We start from the raw sequence: 18,677 nt of genomic DNA on the forward strand, positions 1-18,677 counted from the left end.
ATCAAATCATTTTGAATACCCAAGAAATAAACTTGAGGACTGAGAGAACAAACTCCAGAACTAGAGGGAGAGAAGAGGCACATTGAGGAAGACAGGAAGTGTAGAGACATGGTTTGGGGGAGAAACAGAACACGGGTGCTGTGGAGGTGAGGTAGCCCTGGTGACAGAGAATGGCAAGAGAGAGATGACCACACAGGAACACATAAGGAGAACACTTCCCCAAAGCCATTGGCTGGGAAAACAAGAGGGACTGATTTTTATTAGTTTTTGCAACCAGTGGGACTTGAAGACTGGAGTTTAAAAGGTTGGTGGGCTTGGATGGAATAGAGCTCTGAGGGCACTGCCCTACTCCGAAGAGATGGCAGGCAAACAACCCTGGGGCAGAGAGAGTGAAAAGGGCAACTGAAAAACACCAGGGAAACAGTGGGAGAGATTATTCACTCTTCTCAGAGTGTTTCCCTGAGAACAGCAAGCAGAGACCCCTCTCCTGGGACAAAAGAGATGGGCGGTGCCATTTCCCTCTCCCACCCCTCACATAAACACAGAGCTACCTTCAGTAAAAAGCAAAGCACTAACACTGGCTGCCTGACCTGTTTACACCAGGTCCCATACCCCTTCACTCTGCCAGTACTGACCTTCTAGATAAAGTTGGCCACAGTTCCAGCAGGGCAGGCCCCTTCCCCAGAAGATCAGCAGAAATCCCCACACACACCATGACTCCCAACCATGGAGTTCTGCAGGGCTTCAGATCTAGTGTTAAGTTGCATCAGGTCTCATTTAACAAGAACAAGGCACACATAGTTAAAACTCGATACATTCTGGCCAAGGTCCAAACACTGTCCACTGCAGGAAAGGAGAACCTCTGAAGATTGATTGGCCTTAAGGATACAGCGGCCAAAACACAACAGCTGAGTGTACCCAGCACACACCAGAGACACTCCTGGCCTGAAATGCCAGGCCCTGGACACTATTTGCTCTCAGGAGCAGGAAACATAACAGGCTTTTGTAGCACACAGAAGAAGACAGAGACTTAGGCAAAATGCCAAGATGGAGAAATTCATCACAAATGAAACAAGATAAGGTCATGGCCAGAGATCTAAACAAAACAGATATAAGTAATATGCCTCATGGAGAATTTAAAACAATAATCATGAGGATACTCGCTGGGCTTGTGAAAAGAATGGAAGACTTCAGGGAGGCCTTTACCACAGAGACAAAAAAGTTAAAAACTAATCAGTCAGAAATGAAAAATGTGGGGCATTCACTTTCAAATGTCCCCTCTCTATAAAGAGAGCTTTCCTATTATTCTTACTTTCTAATCCTATACTCGAATTTCCTGCTGCTCATTTTGAGTCCACCTCTTCATTCTTCGAAGTGGTGAAACAACAAATCCTGGGTAATGTGGTAAAAAGTCCTGCAACATTTCTTTGGGGGCTCATCCTGGGATATCAACATCTTCTATCCATAAGTAAAGAGCAGCCAGCACCCCCTCTTTTCTTTCTATTCTAAAGAAAACTTGAAAACCAAATAATGGGCACCCATCAGCCAGTTAAGAGTGAATAGCATGGCTGCCATTTTTCAAGTCTCGGGTGAAAGGCTCCTTGGGTCTCCTCTCAGCTGATCCCCCAATGTAGTTGGGAACATCAGTGTGGTGGAGCCCCAATTTCCTTTTGAGAAGAACTTCCCAGATGCATGGGACTCAGGGGAGGCCAAACACCAATTGAAGTGTCCTGACCAAGGCTACTCTTTGGTGGATGCCTAAAGGCTGTTGGCAGAACCTGATCCCTGAATGCCCGATTAGGCATCCAGTGAAATTCTCCTCTTTCTGTTTTGGCCAGCCTCTCTCTTTGGGAAAGGAGTAGAAAGGCCCAGGACTGATTCCTCAGATATCCTCCTAGGAGTGATCTGGGTGACTTCCAAGGGGTCCTACTAACAGGTTTCCCAACTACAGTGGAAGGTGGCTGGCTCTCTACTTGCTTCCATTTCTGACACTCTGGCATGGCTCACCTCCCAGGTCCCATTTTTGGACCTTTCATTTTCAAATCTCTCTTAGGGAGTGGAAGCATGACTTACTTGAATGCCTTCTGGGCTCACCACCCCGCTCCTGCCCCTGATGTCCATGGGGGGATGGGAGAGAAGACATTTGGCAGGCTCCCACAAGATCCAGATGATAATTAGAACCAACTGTCTCGGGTTAGTCTACCTCAGGACAGGGACTTTGAGGAATGAATATTCCCTAGCAGCTGCTGAAACTCCTTTTGTTTTGGGGAACTTCCCTACCTTCTCTGGCCCAACACAGAATGCCTATTTCCACTTGCTGATGAAAAAAAAAATCTGCATCTGCTCATCTGTCCAAGCTGACAGACTTTAAGACCAACAGACCTCCTTCTCTGCCCTCTGGGCTTTTCTCTACCTCTAGGCTTCTTGTCTGAACCTCACCTCTTCAGCCTTCTCCTCCCTCCTCCTGTTTCTGCATCACCTTGGCTACTGCTTACAAACTGGTTCCTATACCACCCTCAGTACCTCAGGCACCACTGGCTCCTCCTCCCACCCTCATGTTAAAGAGCGAAGAGCAACCCATTTGGACCACCGACTTCAGATTTCCCCACTGGTGCCCCGGTTAAAAATTGACAATGGGGAACAAATTAACTTTTAAATGGATACAGATAGAACACACTTGGTATTTTGTTGGTTTAAGATAGACATGTCTTTAGGGTTATCACACAAGTTTGTTGGTTTAAGATAGACATGTCGTTGGTCGACAGGAAGATGGCGGCATAGGAGGACGCTGGGCTCACCGCGCGTCCTGCTGATCACTTAGATTCCACCTACACCTGCCTAAATAACCCAGAAAACCACCAGAGGATTAGCAGAACGGAGTCACCGGACCCAAGTGCAGACGAGAGGCCCACGGAAGAGGGTAGGAAGGGCGGCGAGGCGGTGCGCGCTCCACGGACTGGCGGGAGGGAGCCGGGGCGGAGGGGCGGCTCCACGGCCAAGCAGAGCCCCCGAGTCCGGCTTGCAAAAGCGGAGGGGCCTGACGGACTGTGTTCCGACAGCAAGCGCGACTTAGCGTCTGGGAGGTCATAACTTAACAGCTCTGCTCGGAAAGCGGGAAGGCTGGAGGACAAAGGGAGGGTGAGCTGCGGAGCCCCCGGACGACAGAGCTCAGTTTGGCGGGGAACAAAGGCGCTCGCCAGCGCCATCTCCCCGCCCATCCCCCAGCCAAAATCCCAAAGGGAACCGGTTCCGGCCAGGGAAATTGCTCGCTCCGCACAAACACCCAACTCTGTGCTTCTGCGGAGCCAAACCTCCGGCAGCGGATCTGACTCCCTCCGGCTGCCACAGGGCCCCTCCTGAAGTGGATCATCTAAGGAGAAGCGAGCTAAGCCTGCCCCCCCTGCCGCCGTGCACCTTGCCTTCCCACCCCAGCCAATACGCCAGATCCCCAGCATCACAAGCCTGGCAGTGTGCAAGTAGCCCAGACGGGCCACGCCACCCCACAGGGAATCCCGCCCCTAGGAGAGGGGAAGAGAAGGCACACACCAGTCTGACTGTGGCCCCAGCGGTGGGCTGGGGGCAGACATCAGGTCGGACTGCGGCCCTGCCCACCAACTCCAGTTATACACCACAGCACAGGGGAAGTGCCCTGCAGGTCCTCACCACACCAGGGACTATCCAAAATGACCAAGCGGAAGAATTCCCCTCAGAAGAATCTCCAGGAAATAACAACAGCTAATGAGCTGATCAAAAAGGATTTAAATAATATAACAGAAAGTGAATTTAGAATAATAGTCATAAAATTAATGGCTGGGCTGGAAAACAGTATACAGGACAGCAGAGAATCTCTTGCTACAGAGATCAAGGGACTAAGGAACAGTCACGAGGAGCTGAAAAACGCTTTAAATGAAATGCAAAACAAAATGCAAACCACCACGGGTCGGATGGAAGAGGCAGAGGAGAGAATAGGTGAACTAGAAGATAAAGTTATGGAAAAAGAGGAAGCTGAGAAAAAGAGAGATAAAAAAATCCAGGAGTATGAGGGGGAAATTAGAGAACTAAGTGATACACTAAAAAGAAATAATATACGCATAATTGGTATCCCAGAGGAGGAAGAGAGAGGGAAAGGTGCTGAAGGGGTACTTGAAGAAATTATAGCTGAGAACTTCCCTGAACTGGGGAAGGAAAAAGGCATTGAAATCCAAGAGGCACAGAGAACTCCCTTCAGACGTAACTTGAATCGATCTTCTGCACGACATATCATAGTGAAACTGACAAAATACAAGGATAAAGAGAAAATTCCGAAAGCAGCAAGGGGTAAACTTGCCCTCACATATAAAGGGAGACCTATAAGACTCGTGACTGATCTCTCTTTTGAAACTTGGCAGGCCAGAAAGAATTGGCACGAGATTTTCAGGGTGCTAGACAGAAAAAATATGCAGCCGAGAATCCTTTATCCAGCAAGTCTGTCATTTAGAATAGAAGGAGAGATAAAGGTCTTCCCAAACAAACAAAAACTGAAGGAATTTGTCACCACTAAACCAGCCCTACAAGAGATCCTAAGGGGGACCCTGTGAGACAAAGTACCAGAGACATCACTACAAGCATAAAACATGCAGACATCACAATGACGCTAAACCCGTATCTTTCTATAATCACACTGAATGTAAATGGATTAAATGCGCCAACCAAAAGACATAGGGTATCAGAATGGATAAAAAAACAAGACCCATCTATTTGCTGTCTACAAGAGACTCATTTTAGACCTGAGGACACCTTTAGATTCAGAGTGAGGGGATGGAGAACTATTTATCATGCTACTGGAAGCCAAAAGAAAGCTGGAGTAGCCATACTTATATCAGACAAACTAGACTTTAAATTAAAGGCTGTAACAAGAGATGAAGAAGGACATTATATAATAGTTACAGGGTCTATCCATCAGGAAGAGATAACAATTATAAATGTCTATGCGCCGAATACAGGAGCCCCCAAATATATAAAACAATTACTCATACACAGAAGCAACCTTATTGATAAGAATGTGGTAATTGCTGGGGACTTTAACACCCCACTTACAGAAATGGATAGATCATCTAGACACATGGTCAATAAAGAAACAAGGGCCCTGAATGAGACACTGGATCAGATGGACTTGACAGATATATTTAGAACTCTGCATCCCAAAGCAACAGAATATACTTTCTTCTCGAGTGCACATGGAACATTCTCCAAGATAGATCATATACTGGGTCACAAAACAGCCCTTCATAAATTTACAAGATTGAAATTATACCATGCATACTTTCAGACCACAATGCTATGAAGCTTGAAATCAACCACAGGAAAAAGTCTGGAAAACCTCCAAAAGCATGGAGGTTAAAGAACACCCTACTAACGAATGAGTGGGTCAACCAGGCAAGTGGAGAAGAAATCAAAAAATATATGGAAACAAACGAAAATGAAAATACAACAATCCAAACGCTTTGGGACGCAGCGAAGGCAGTCCTGAGAGGAAAATACATTGCAATCCAGGCCTATCTCAAGAAACAAAACAAATCCCAAATACAAAATCTAACAGCACACCTAAAGGAAATAGAAGCAGAACAGCAAAGGCAGCCTAAACCCAGCAGAAGAAGAGAAATAATAAAGATCAGAGCAGAAATAAACAATATAGAATCTAAAAAAACTGTAGAGCAGATCAACAAAACCAAGAGTTGGTTTTTTGAAAAAATAAACAAAATTGACAAACCTCTAGCCAGGCTTCTCAAAAAGAAAAGGGAGATGACCCAAATAGATAAAATCATGAATGAAAATGGAATTATTACAACCAATCCCTCAGAGATACAAACAATTATCAGGGAATACTATGAAAAATTATATGCCAACAAATTGGACAACCTGGAAGAAATGGACAAATTCCTGAACACCCACACTCTTCCAAAACTCAATCAGGAGGAAATAGAAAGCTTGAACAGACCCATAACCCGCGAAGAAATTGAATCGGTTATCAAAAATCTCCCAACAAATAAGAGTCCAGGACCAGATGGCTTCCCAGGGGAGTTCTACCAGACATTTAAAGCAGAGATAATACCTATCCTTCTCAAGCTATTCCAAGAAATAGAAAGGGAAGGAAAACTTCCAGACTCATTCTATGAAGCCAGTATTACTTTGATTCCTAAACCAGACAGAGACCCAGTAAAAAAAGAGAACTACAGGCCAATATCCCTGATGAATATGGATGCAAAAATTCTCAATAAGATACTAGCAAATCGAATTCAACGGCATATAAAAAGAATGATTCACCATGATCAAGTGGGATTCATTCCTGGGATGCAGGGCTGGTTCAACATTCGCAAATCAATCAACGTGATACATCACATTAACAAAAAAAAAGAGAAGAACCATATGATCCTGTCAATCGATGCAGAAAAGGCCTTTGACAAAATCCAGCACCCTTTCTTAATAAAAACCCTTGAGAAAGTCGGGATAGAAGGAACATACTTAAAGATCATAAAAGCCATTTATGAAAAGCCCACAGCTAACATCATCCTCAACGGGGAAAAACTGAGAGCTTTTTCCCTGAGATCAGGAACACGACAGGGATGCCCACTCTCACCGCTGTTGTTTAACACAGTGCTGGAAGTTCTAGCATCAGCAATCAGACAACAAAAGGAAATCAAAGGCATCAAAATTGGCAAAGATGAAGTCAAGCTTTCGCTTTTTGCAGATGACATGATATTATACATGGAAAATCCGATAGACTCCACCAAAAGTCTGCTAGAACTGATACATGAATTCAGCAAAGTCGCAGGATACAAAATCAATGTACAGAAATCAGTTGCATTCTTATACACTAACAATGAAGCAACAGAAAGACAAATAAAGAAAATGATCCCATTCACAATTGCACCAAGAAGCATAAAATACCTAGGAATAAATCTAACGAAAGATGTAAAGGATCTGTATGCTGAAAACTATAGAAAGCTTATGAAGGTAATTGAAGAAGATTTAAAGAAATGGAAAGACATTCCCTGCTCATGGATTGGAAAAATAAATATTGTCAAAATGTCAATACTACCTAAAGCTATCTACACATTCAATGCAATCCCAATCAAAATTACACCAGCATTCTTCTCGAAATTAGAACAAGCAATCCTAAAATTCATATGGAACCACAAAAGGCTCCGAATAGCCAAAGGAATTTTGAAGAAGAAGACCAAAGCAGGAGGCATCACAATCCCAGACTTTAGCCTCTACTACAAAGCTGTCATCATCAAGACAGCATGGTATTGGCACAAAAACAGACACACAGACCAATGGAATAGAATAGAAACCCCAGAACTAGACCCACAAACGTATGGCCAACTCATCTTTGACAAAGCAGGAAAGAACATCCAATGGAAAAAAGACAGCCTCTTTAACAAATGGTGCTGGGAGAACTGGTCAGCAACACGCAGAAGGTTGAAACTAGACCACTTTCTCACACCATTTACAAAAATAAACTCAAAATGGATAAAGGACCTAAATGTGAGACAGGAAACCATCAGAACCTTAGAGGAGAAAGCAGGAAAAGACCTCTCTGACCTCAGCCGTAGCAATCTCTTATTCGACACATCCCCAAAGGCAAGGGAAATAAAAGCAAAAATGAATTACTGGGACCTTATGAAGATAAAAAGCTTCTGCACAGCAAAGGAAACAACCAAGAAAACTAAAAGGCAACCAACGGAATGGGAAAAGATATTTGCAAATGACATATCGGACAAAGGGCTAGTATCTAAAATCTATAAAGAGCTCACCAAACTCCACACCCGAAAAACAAATAACCCAGTGAAGAAATGGGCAGAAAACGTGAATAGACACTTCTCTAAAGAAGACATCCAGATGGCCAACAGGCACATGAAAAGATGTTCAGCGTCGCTCCTTATCAGGGAAATACAAATCAAAACCACACTCAGGTATCACCTCACGCCAGTCAGAGTGGCCAAAATGAACAAATCAGGAGACTATAGATGCTGGAGAGGATGTGGAGAAACGGGAACCCTCTTGCACTGTTGGTGGGAATGCAAATTGGTGCAGCCGCTCTGGAAAGCAGTGTGGAGGTTCCTCAGAAAATTAAAAATAGACCTACCCTATGACCCAGCAAGAGCACTGCTAGGAATTTATCCAAGGGATACAGGAGTACTGATGCATAGGGGCACTTGTACCCCAATGTTCATAGCAGCACTCTCAACAATAGCCAAATTATGGAAAGAGCCTAAATGTCCATCAACTGATGAATGGATAAAGAAATTGTGGTATATATACACAATGGAATACTATGTGGCAATGAGAAAAAATGAAATATGGCCTTTTGTAGCAACGTGGATGGAACTGGAGAGTGTAATGCTAAGTGAAATAAGCCATACAGAGAAAGACAGTACCATATGGTTTCACTCTTATGTGGATCCTGAGAAACTTAACAGGAACTCATGGGGGAGGGGAAGGAAAAAAAAAAAAGAGGTTAGAGTGGGAGAGAGCCAAAGCATAAGAGACTGTTAAAAACTGAGAACAAACTGAGGGTTGATGGGGGGTGGGAGGGAGGGGAGGGTGGGTGATGGGTATTGAGGAGGGCACCTTTTGGGATGAGCACTGGGTGTTGTATGGAAACCAATTTGTCAATAAATTTCATATATATATAAAAAAAATAAGATAGACATGTCTTTATGGTTATCAACATTAAATATATAAAACTTTTTCTACCTAGGTTTTCTGAAGGTCAAATATGCTCATGTTATCTCTGATGCAATTTGTCAGCAAAAAGATGACTTAAAATAGTAGTTAAGTCTGTCTTAAGGTTTTATGGGTAATTGTTCATATAGCTTTCAGGGTCTTTGATAACCTGAAAGTTTAAATTTATAGTTTTGCTTGGATCATAAACTAGATTAAATGTGTTGGACATTTAGGCCTTTTCCAAATCAGATGGAATGCTAAAGCATTGCTTACTAAACATAGGTTTGTTCTTTTGACTTATTGTAGAGAAACCAAGGATATTTGGGTCTCTTGGAAAACATGCTTTGTGATTAATTAATTCATAAATTTGCCATGTAAAGAATTCTGGTGTAACCGGTCACAATTGGTTGCGACTTAGTTTTCACTGGAGACTAAGGATTCTAAGAGTTTAAATTCTGTTAAATGTAGTTAAAACTGATGGAAATAAGAAAAGGGACCATATGTAGAAAAGTAGATGTGAAGGAAGGTGTAAGAAGTGGAAATACATTTTTGTTGAAGGTGAAAAAAAAAAGTAATTTTGTCCTAAATGAGACTGGTTATTTGGAGAGAAATGGCTTGGGACAAAATCTAAATGCAAAGGAAAGTTGTAGAAGGTTCATGAAGGGAAATCTTTGGAAAGGAACTTTATGTGTGGTCAGGATGGATAAGGTTAAAATGAATGGATTTTAAAAGTACACTCCTATAGGATTAAAACTACCCTCCTTTGATCCAAAGGCTAGGAAAATGGTGGTGATGTCCTCACTGCTGGCCTCCAAATGCTCCACACTTGTGTTGTTCCTGTTTAGTAGAGGAATGGATGCCTATGACATATGAGGGATGGATGGATGACATATGAAGTGCTTTTACTGGGAGACATTTTGCTAAACTTAGTCCAGTGTATGTCGAAAATGGATATACACATGGCTGGAACATATTTATGTGGGTACTGCTAAACAAGGCAGGGGAACAGACCTTGACTTTGGCCCTTTTAACCTCCCCTCAATGGCCGAGTATCGATATGTAAATGACTGATAGGCTAAAATAAAATTAGTGCATACTTCTATAATCAGGGGAGTCTTGCTTGATCACAGTCCATAACCCCAAGTTCCTGCAGGAGGGAAATGGAGGGGTAGGAGAAATCAGAGAAGATGGGTCAACTCTCAGAGATAGGGTCAAGCCTGGCTAAGAGTTACTACTCCCAGCACCTTGTGAGACTGACAGGGCTTTTGGCTGCCAGTCGCATAGTCAGCCAAACTGCGGGGCAAGGAGATGAGGCTTCTCCTGGCCAACAATCAGGGTCAGGAGATAAAGTTTCTCTGACCAGCTATAGGAAATTGAGATAAGAGATGCCTTTTCTTCCTTTTCCCTATAGACAGGCAATTCCCCAACCAAGGCCAATACTCTGTTAGGATGCATTCTGAAAAACTGGGATGATTTTGGTACACAAATCCTAAACAAAAAGTGACTCATTTTCTTTTATGCCAAGGCTTAGCCCCAATACAAACTGGAGGAGGAAACTAGGCAGCCAGAGAGAAATATCAATTATAATACTATCCTACAATCAGATTTGTTTTTGTAAGGGAAATGGGGAGAAGTCCCCTATGGTTCAATGTTTTTGGGCTTTAAGAGAAAACTGGGACATGTGTATGCAATACAAGGTTAACCCTGGCTTATTGACAGCCCTTTCCAAGGTCCAGAAATCAGGAGGAGAAACAATCAAGGGGCCCTTGCCTGTACCCAAAGCAAACCTAGAGAAGGAGGAAGGGAAGTCTTACCTCAACCTCCTCCTCCTCGGGTCCTCTATCTATAGATCCAGACTTAAGAAAGAACGTGAACTTCTGCTCCCTGCTGCCCACCTTATCCAGGCCCTCCCCATAATGTAACAGGCATGTTTCCCCTACAAGAAGCTAGAGTGCCAGAAGGAGAAATGCAGGGAGACACCACTATGACTTGGTGTTCTGGCAGCAGTTGAGAGACCTGGAGATGAGCAACTCATTAATTAACATGGGACTGGAGGTCCTACAGGGGACTTCCAATTCCCTACTGGAGCCCAGGCAATTCCATTCCAAGATATTAATTGGGACTATGACCATCCCATTGGAGAATGGTGTCACTGCCACTTCCAAGCTTATGTTTTGGAGAAACTAAGGTCTAAGGTTAAAACTTTTAAATTATAGTAAATTAGCCACTATCTTACAGACACAGGATGAAAACCTGGTGGCCTTTCTAGAGAGGTTAAGGGAGCCTCTCCTTAAATATATGGCTATCTCCCTTAACACCCCTGAGGCTGAGATGATTCTGAAGGAAAATCTGTCACTCAATCAGCCCCAGATTTGAAGAAAACTGCAAAAACTGGTTGTTAGCCCAGAAGGGACCCTGGAGGAGCTTTTAGGAGCTGCCAATTGGGTATATTACAAATGAGATCAAGAGGAGAATAAGGAACAGGAAAGGAGGCTTAAGAAAAGTCTGAGGCCTTAGTTGCGGTTTTATGTACTATGTCAGACCAGACTTTCTGAGGTCCTGGCACCAAGTGCCATTTATGTGGCCATTTAGGGCACTGGAAACGAGAATATCCTCAGAGGGTACAACTGATATTGAAACCCATAAGCCATTTCCTTTGTGTGGAGACAGTCACTGGAGATCTGAATGCCCTCAGGGACCTCAATCTGCAAGGGCTCAGATAACCAATGTCCCTGATGGGGCCCAGGGCTCTTTGTGGTGGCTCCCCTAAACCAACTGTCCATTGGAAACCCAGAGCCTTCGGTAACTCTGGATACAGAAGGAAAGCCGGTTGATTTCCTTCTTGACACTGGAGCCACTTTTTCTGTCCTCCTTTCCACTCCCAGCCAACTATCCAAACGCAATATAATAATTAGAGGCGTCTCCAGAAAACTTGCGACTAAATATTTCTTTCAGCCATCAGGGTACATATGGGGAGACTTAATATTTTTCACATTCTTTTTTGATAATGCCAGAGAGCCACACTCCCTTGCTAGGAAGGGACATTATGACTAAAATAAGGACTATAGTGCTACTAACACCAGGACAGATAAACAACAGCTTAAACTTATAGAACTCTGGATATCAAAGATCAATCTTTCCTTAAGGCAAAATTAAATATGCTTCATGGAGTTGGTCCTATGGAAACTGGATGGCCAAAGAAGCCTTAAGGATTGAGAACCAAAAACTAGTTCAGGTGCTTAATTATTCTAATCAACAGTATCACAAGATCCAAATAAGTATAGAAGAGGAAGAAAAATAACTATAGTTAAATTTATATACATATATATGTATATATACATATATATGTATATATACATATATGTGTATGTGTGTACATATATATATATATATACACACATATATATACATATATGTGTATGTGTGTGTGTGTGTCTACATATATATACAGCCAGACATGTCAGGGACATTTTGGATGACTACAATGTGTCTTTCCTCTTCCTAATGGTGTGGCCTCCTCCCTAGGAGGCACTGCATTTGGAATATTAATGCTTGTTGGTCTAATATCGTTGGTATGTCATTTGTAGAAACTGTCTCATCTGCCAGAATAAGAAGACATCCAAGAAAATTCTGCTAGCCTAGATGTTCCAGACACCCTCCCATTAAATTGGACCTTTGGATGACCTCTGAACCTGCCCTCAGTGCCATTCCCCTGTAATTGCTCCCCTTTAGTAGGAAGCCGTTAAGATCAGTCGTCGCCACAATTCCTAATGGCAGTTAGGAGCCACGTGTTCAGAGGGGGATATATGATAGAAAAAGATAGTATAAAATAGACAGAGAGGGAAAGGAGGATCTGAGGTCCCTGGGTTGGGATAAACACATATTTTGGAACAATGCTGGGAGTGTCTGACCACAGCAAACTCCCTCAGGTTTAAGGTTCCTCAGAATGTAACAGACCCCATCTACTTCCCCTAAGGTTTCCCTCAGGAATTTGACAAAAGACCTAAGTATGGCCATCAGCCACCTGTCCTACAATGGAAATGAGCCAATCAGGAATGCATAACCCAGCACCTAGAGCTATCAAGCCAGTAAGGGTAGAACCTGAGAAGGAACAAGGGGGAAGGGAGGGGGGGAGATTGACAAGAACTTTATAAAACAAGGACTCTTGTCTATAGTCTTCTGGCATTTACTTTCAAATGTCCCTTCCCTATAAAGAGAGTTTTCCTACTATTCTTACTTTCTAATCTTACACTTTAATAAACTTTTGCCTGCTGCTTAAAAATAAATAAATAAAAGAAAATTGTAATAACTGAGATTTGAAACAAACTGGATGAAGTGAACTTAAGAGAGACAGCTATATGCACAAGAGATTTTATATAAACCTAATGGGAACCACAAATAAAAAAAAATAATAGACAAAGAGTAAAGAAAAAGTAATCCAAATATATCACTAAAGCAAATCAGTAAAACTTGAAAGATAAGAAAGGATCTTCAGAAACAGTCACAATCCAAGTAATAAAACAGCAATAAATACATGTCTACCAATAATTACTTTTATGTAATTATTATAAATGAACTAAATGTTCCAATCAAAAGACATAGAGTGACAGAATGCACACACCCACACCCACCCACCCACCCACCCACACACACACACACACAAAAGGACCCATCTATATACTGCCTACAGGGAACTCATTTTAGACCTAAAGACACAGCAGGTTGAAAGTAAGGGGAATAAAAAACATTTATCATGCAAATGAATGTGAAAAAAAAGCTGGAGCATCAATACTTATATCAGAAAATATAGATTTTATTTTATTCTTAAAAAGTGTTTATTTAATTTTGAGAGAGAAAGAGAGAAAACAAGCAAGGGGCAGACAGAAAGGAGGAGAGAGAGAATCCCGAGCAGGCTCCATGCTATCATGCAGAGACTGACATGGGACTCGAAGCCACGAACCATGAGATCATGACCTGAAATCAAGAGCTGGACGCTTAACCAAATGAGCCACCCAGGTGCCCCCAAAAATATACATTTTATTTATTTATTTTTTCAATATATGAAGTTTATTGTCAAATTGGTTTCCACACAACACCCAGTGCTCATCCCAAAAGGTGCCCTCCTCAATACCCATCACCCACCCTCTCCTCCCTCCCACCCCCCATCAACCCTCAGTTTGTTCTCAGTTTTTAACAGTCTCTTATGCTTTGGCTCTCTTCCACTCTAACCTCTTTTTGTTTTTTTTCCTTCCCCTCCCCCATGGGTTTCTGTTAAGTTTCTCAGGATCCAAACTCCACACCCCAAAAAAAAATAACCCAGTGAAGAAATGGGCAGAAAACATGAATAGACACTTCTCTAAAGAAGACATCCAGATGGCCAGCAGGAACATGAAAAGATGCTCAACGTCGCTCATCAGGGAAATACAAATCAAAACCACACTCAGATATCACCTCACGCCAGTCAGAGTGGCTAAAATGAACAAATCAGGAGACTATAGATGTTGGAGAGGATGTGGAGAAACGGGAACCCTATTGCACTGTTGGTGGGAATGCAAATTAGTGCAGCCACTCTGGAAAACAGTGTGGAGGTTCCTCAAAAAATTAAAAATAGACCTACCCTATGACCCAGCAATAGCACTGCTAGGAATTTACCCAAGGGATACAGGAGTACTGATGCATAGGGGCACTTGTACCCCAATGTTTATAGCACCACTCTCAACAATAGCCAAATTATGGAAAAATATACATTTTAAAACAAAAACTGTAACAAGAGACAAAGAAGGACTCTATAATAACAAAGGGGACAATCCAACAAAAAGATATAACAACTGTACCCAACATGGAAGCACTAAATACATAAAACAGTTAATAACAAACATAAAGGGACTAATGAGTTATAATACAATAGTAAAGGACATTAATATACCACTTACATCTGAATAGAAAATTAACAAACAAACAATGGCTGTGAATGACACAGTACACCAGGTAGACTTAATAGATATATTAAAACACTCCATTTTAAAACAGCAGAATACATATTCTTTTCAGGTGCACATGGAACATTCTCCAGAACAGATTACATGTTAGGCCAGAAAAAGAGCTTCAACAAATACTCAAGGAGATCAAAGTCATACCATGTGTATCTTCTGATGACAATGATATGAAACGAGAAGTCAACCACAAGAAAAAATATGGAAAGACCACAAATACATGATGGTAAAATAACTTGCGATTAAACAATGAATGGGTTAACCAAGAAATGAAAGAGGAAGTCCAAAAGTACATGGAAACAATGAAAATGAAAACATAATGCTCCAAAAGCTTTGAGACACAGCAAAAGTGGTTTTAAGTGAGGAGTTTATACCAAAACAGAATCAACTCAAGAAGCAAGAAAAAACTCAAACAAACAACCTAACCTTACACCTAAAGGACTGAGAAAAGGGACACCAAATAATACCTAAAGCCAACAGAAGTAAATGATATAGAGACTAAACAGAACAGATCAATGAAATCAGGAGTTGGTTCTTTGAAAAAATAAATTCACAAACCTTGAGCCAGATTCATCAAAAAGCAAAAAAAGAAAAAGAACGCAAATAAAATTACAAAAGAAAGAGGAGAAATAATAACCACACCACAGAAATACAATTATACGAGAATATTATGAAAAACTATATGCCAACACAATGGAGAACCTAGAAGAAATAGATAACTTTCTAGAAACATATCACCTACCAAAATGAAAGTTGGAAGAAACAGAAAATGTGCCTAGACCAATTACCAACAAGGAGATTGAATCAGTAATCAAAAACTCCAAACGAACCAAAGTCCAGGACCAGAAAGCTTCACAGGTGAATTCTACCAAATATTTAAAGAGTTAATACCTATTCTTCTCAAACTATTCCATAAAATAAAGGAGGAAGGAGAACTTCCAAATTCATTCTATGAGCCCAGCATTACCCAGATACCAAAGCCAGGTAGATACCACTAAAAAACAAAACTACAGGCCAGTATGATGTTTGATGAATGTAGATGTAAAAATCCTCAAAATACTAGCAAACAATCCAACAATACATTAAAAAAATCGCTCACCATGATTAAGTAGGATTTATTCCCAGTATACAAGGTTGGTTCAATATTCGCAAACCAAACAATGTGATATATCACATCAATAAGAGAAAGAATAAAAACCATATGATCATTTCAATAGATGCAGGAAAAGTACTTGACAAAGTACAACATCTATTCATGATAAAGCCCTCAACCAAGCAAGTTTAGAGGGAACTTACTTCAACATAATAAAGACAATATATGAAAAACACAGTGAACATCAGAGTCAATGAATGGAGAAAAACTGAGAGCTTTCCTCTTAGGGTTACGAACTAGACAAGGATGTCCATTCTCACCACTGTTACTTAAGACGGTACTGAAATCCTAGCCACAGAAATTAAATAAAAATAGTAAAGGGCATGCAAATTGGTAAGAAAGAAGTTAAATGTTCATTATTTGCAGATGACATGATATTCTATATACAAGATCCTAAAAACTCCACCAATAAACTACTAGAACTGATAAAATGAATTCAATAAAGTCACAGGACATAGAATCAATGTGCAAAAATCTGTTGCATCTGTATGTATTAATAATGATGTAGCAGAAAGAGAATTTAAGATAACAATGACATTTAAAATTATACCAAAAATGTTACCTAGGAATAAACCTAGTAACAAAAGGTGAAAGACCTATACTCTAAAAAATATAAAACACTGATGACAGAAATTGAAAATGACACAAAGAGATGGAAAGACACCCATGGTTATGGATTAGAAGAACAAATATTTTGTGGTGCCTGGGTGGCTCAGTCGGTTGGGCGTCCGACTTCGGTTCAGGTCATGATCTCGTGGTTCGTGGGCTTGAGCCCCGCATCGGGCTCTGTGCTGACAGCTCGGAGTCTGGAGCCTGTTTTAGATTCTCTCTCTGCCCCTCCCCTGCTCATTCTCTCTCTCTCTCTCTCTCTCTCTCTCTCTCTCTCTCTCTCTCTCTCAACTAAATAAACATTAAAAAAATTGTTAAAAAAGAACAAATATTTTTAAATGTGTATACTATCCAAAGCAATCTATACATTTAATGCAGTCCCTATCAAAATGTCAATAGCATTTTACACACAACTAGAACAAAAAGTCCTAAAATTTATATGGAACCACAAAAGACCCCAAATTATCAAAGCAATTTTGAAAAAGAAAATGAAAGAAGTATCACATTCCAGACTTAAAACTGTATTACAAAGCTGTAGTATTCAAAACAGTATGATCCTGGCACAAAAACAGACACAGAGATCAATGGAATTGAATACAAAATCCAGAAAAAACCCACAATTATATAGCATTTAATCTTTGAAAAGGCAGGAAAGATTATCCAATGGGAAAAGACTGTCTCCTCACCAAATTGTTTTGGGAAAACTGGACAGCAACATGCAAAAGAATGAAATTGGACCACTTTCTTACACCAAAAAAAAAAAATTCAAATGGATTAAAGACCTAAATATGAGACAGGAAACTATTAAAATCCTAGAAGAGAGCACAGGCAATAATTTTCCTGACATGAGCCGTAGCAACATTTTTGTAGATATGTCTCCTAAGGCAAGGGAAATAAAACAAAAAGGAAAATATTGGGACTACATCAAAATAAAAACTTCTGCATAGCAAAGGAAATAATCAACAAAACTAAAAGGCATCCTACTGCATGGGAGAAGATATGTGCCAAGGATGTATCAAAATAAAGAGTCAGTATCTAAAATATATAAAGAACTTACACAAGTTAACACCAAAAAAATCAAATAATCCAATTAATATATGCACTGAAGAAATAAACAGATTTTTCTCCAAGAAGATACCCAGATAGCCAAGAGACACATGAAAAGATGTTCAACATCACTCATGATCAGGGAAATGCAAATCCAAACTACAATGAGATATCACTTCGCACCTATCAGAATGGCTAAAATCAAAAACACAAGAAACATGGAGAGGATGTGGAGAAAAACGAACCCTCTTGCGCTGTTGGTGGGAATACAAAATGGTGCAGCCACTGTGAAAAACAGTATGGAGGTTCCTCAAAAAGTTAAAAATAGAGCAGCCCTAAGATCCAAGTATCCATACTACTGGGTATTTACCCAAAAAACACAAAAACACCAATTCAAAGGGATACATGCACTCCTATGTTTGTAGCAGCATTATCCACAATAGCCAAATTATGGAAGCAGCACAGTGTCAATTGATAGATGAATGGATCAAGAAGTTATGGTGTGTGCACACACACACATACAGACACACACAATATGGAATATTATTCAGTCATAAAAAAGTGAAATCCTGGGGCACCTGTGTGGCTCAGTCAGTTAAGCATCTGACTCTTGATTTTGAGTCAGGTCATGATCTCATAGTATGTGAGTCTGAGCCCCACACTGGGCTCTGTGCTGACAGTGTGGAACCTGCTTCCCTCTCTCTCTGCCCTTCCCCCACCTCAAAATAAATAAATAAACTTGAAAAAAAACCACAAAATTCCAGCCATAAATATGCTCTAGAAAAATTGAAGTCCTTCCATTTGCAATGACATGGATGGAGCTAGAGAGTATAGCGTTAATTAAAATAAGTCAATCAGAGAAAGATAAATACCGTATTATTTCATTCATATGTGGAATTTAAGAAAAAAAAACAAACAGCAAAGGAAAAGGAGGGAGGAAAGCAGGGATGGAAAGAGAAAGAGAGAGAGAGAGAGAGAGAGAGAGAGAGAGAGACAAGCCAGGAAACAAACTCTTTATAGAGAACAGACTGATGGTTATCAGAGGGGAGGTAGGTGGAGGAATGGGTGAAATACGTGATAGAGATTAAGGTGTGCACTTGTGATGAGCACTGTGTGATATATGGAATTGTTGTATCACTGTTTTGTATGCCTGAAACGAACATAAC

General features: G+C 41.0%; 1 protein-coding gene across 4 annotated transcripts in view; it reads right to left on the minus strand.

Moving 5' to 3' along the window:
• BRWD3 (bromodomain and WD repeat domain containing 3) overlaps window positions 1-18,677 on the minus strand; it is a 243,496-nt gene that overhangs the window by 97,699 nt on the left and 127,120 nt on the right. The window lies entirely within an intron of this gene.

This window comes from Lynx canadensis, chromosome X (assembly GCF_007474595.2).
Source record: "Lynx canadensis isolate LIC74 chromosome X, mLynCan4.pri.v2, whole genome shotgun sequence".
Classification (NCBI taxonomy): Eukaryota; Metazoa; Chordata; class Mammalia; order Carnivora; family Felidae; genus Lynx; species Lynx canadensis.